The sequence below is a fragment of the Salvelinus sp. IW2-2015 genome, unplaced genomic scaffold, assembly GCF_002910315.2.
Source record: "Salvelinus sp. IW2-2015 unplaced genomic scaffold, ASM291031v2 Un_scaffold1829, whole genome shotgun sequence".
Classification (NCBI taxonomy): domain Eukaryota; kingdom Metazoa; phylum Chordata; class Actinopteri; order Salmoniformes; family Salmonidae; genus Salvelinus; species Salvelinus sp. IW2-2015.
In genome coordinates, this window is record NW_019943200.1 from 88,456 (window position 1) to 91,195 (window position 2,740).

At 38.6% G+C, this 2,740-nt stretch overlaps 1 pseudogene; it reads left to right on the plus strand.

Moving 5' to 3' along the window:
- Window positions 1-1,214, plus strand: part of LOC112072130 (transcription factor EB-like) — a 71,102-nt pseudogene extending 69,888 nt beyond the window's left edge.
- The last annotated feature ends 1,526 nt before the right edge of the window (window positions 1,215-2,740 follow it).

The window sequence follows — 2,740 nt, forward strand, 5'->3', positions numbered from 1 at the left end:
ACACACACACACACACACACACACACACACACACACAGCAGTGTGCCTTGAGGCTGTGTTCAAATCAAGACTTTGAGCGAGACTTCAGTACCTCACCCAGTCTGTGCTTGTAGAACTGTCAGCTTTGGGTCAACCAGGTTAAACTAGACACTCACCAGGTACTAACCAAACCAACTCTGTAGAAACCAAACTACGGCCGTACAATACATAAATATACTAACAGGTAAACAAATGACTTTCAGATTTGGGTGAGGGACTGAGGGCAGCGCTTTGATTTGATATGGCTTATGATCAGTACAGAAAAAAGGATGAAAAATGATGATTTTAAAGGTATTTGTTTGTATTCTATTATAGTTTGTTGCTGTATTTGATTTGATCTCCCAATGCACTGGAACCTATATTATTTAATTGACTTTGTACATGAAATAATTTTCAGTTTTATGCCACTTAAAATGTATTTTATTTGTATTTGTCCTTTTTATTTTATTTTATTCCTAGAGTACCTTTTTCTCTAATAGCCATTTAAAAGTGAAAGTATTTAAGCCACTTGCGTGACAGTGTACGACCAGTGGGGAGCCATATTCTATACTTGTCTTTGTGTAAGAATTATTCACATTTCACCAGGCTTTGAAGAGTTTAGACGATCATGTTCATTTACAGAATGATGTCATTTTTATATCAATTGGGATTTTCTCTCTTTTTTAAACTATAGAAATTGGAGCCAGAGACTAAGTTGAGAGGTGATTTTATTTGATTTTATTAAGTTTTAATTGTGATTTTTGTGAATGTGAAGATGGCCTGTACTGGTACCAAGCCAAACCCAAGCAACACAAGAACAGGGTATTTTCCTTCATGGTGCCACTTTTGACCCGACTGGTTTCCATTTAGACTACTTCCTTCTGATGGAACTCAGAACTACCATCGAGGAGTTCTGTTGCCATAGCGTTGGCATAGCCTTGAACAAACCTGACCTTCTCTCTGTCTGCCAGAGTTCGCCTTTACCCTGCTCCAATGTTTGTAATCGATTGTTTTACTTCTGTGTATATTGTCCAGCCAACATTTTAAAGAGCTTGTCTGCAGATAATGTGGCGTGTTGTCCTCTCTGTGACTGTCCCCCTCCCCATGTCACTGTATTTGACTGACTCTGGCCGACTGGTCAGGGGAAACTGGCATTCTGGTTTTGCTTTGGATATAAAATGTTTTACCAAAATCCACCCAGCGCTCCCAGAGTGTTTCTTTAGTGTTTGTGTGAGATGAATACCGATGAAGAGGGGTGTGTGTGTGTGTGTGTGTGTGTGTGTGTGTGTGTGTGTGTGTGTGTGTGCTGTGTGTGTGGTGTGTGTGTGTGTGTGTGTGTGTGTGTGTGTGTGTGTGTGTGTGTGTGTTGGTGTGTGTGTGTGTGTGTGTGTGTGCGCCACAGAGTTTGATCAGTGTCTTGGAACAGCTTCATCATACTGTTAGACCTGACACCAACATTGCTGTTCCTATTTTATTCACCCAGGGAGAGTCAGAGACCCATCTGACAAGCCCAGCCAGGGTCCCTCTCTCTCTCGCTCTTTCTCTCCACTTTCAATTCAATTTCAATTGAACCTCTACGGGATCAGTGTCCCCCCCGCTCGACGGTTGAACTAACGTAGGCTAATGTGAATAGCATGAGGTTGTAAGTAACCAAAAACATTTCCCAGGACATAGATATATCTGATATGGGCAGAAAGCTTCAATTCTAGTTAATCTAACTGCACTGTCCAATTTACAGTGCCATAATACCAAGCTATTGTTTGAGGAGAGTGCACAATTATGAACTTGAAAATGTATTAATAAACTAATTAGGCACATTTGGGCAGACTTGATATATATTTTCAACAATATGCAATGGTTCATTGGATCCAGTTTAAAACATTGCACATCCACTGCTGACATCTAGTGGCCAAAATCTAAATTGTGCCTGGGCTGGAATAACACATGATGACCTTTCTCTTGCATTTCAATGATCATGGTACAAAAAACATGTTTTTTTCTTTGTATTATCTTTTACCAGATCTAATGTGTTATATTCTCCTATATTCATTTCACATTTCCACAAATTTCAGTGTTTCCTTTCAAATGGTACATAGAATATGCATATCCTTGCTTCAGGTCCTGAGTTACAGGCAGTTAGATTTGGGTATGTCATTTTAGGTGAAATAATTTTTTTTTTTAAAGGGTCCGATCCTTTATTGGCATGGGAAACATATGTTAACATTGCCAAAGCAAGTGAACTAGATAATAACAAAAAGTGAAATAAACAATACAAATTAACAGTAAACATTACACTCACAAAAGTTCCAAAACAATAAAAGACATTTCAAATGTCATTATGTACAAATATTCCTCTATATCTCTTAGCTCATTATACTCCATAAAATCACTGGAATAGAGCTGCAATGCAATTAACCTATTTTTAAATACCATTTTATTAGGGCAGAGAGGGGCTTAAAATAGGACAAGGAGAAGGGAGGGAGGGCGGGAAGAGGGAGTACAATGAGTATGCTGTAATTTCACAATGGCTCTCTTTTCCACGTCTCTCAAAGCATACCCACACAGCAACACAGGTACAGCTTTACAATCATTCTTATCTGAAAACAACAAAGACAAACTGTAACAGAGAGAAATGAAGATTGAATAGGTCCTGTAATCTTTGGATTGTCTAGTATAAAATAGCCAACAACCACAATGTATATGAAAGCCCATTTACAGTTGA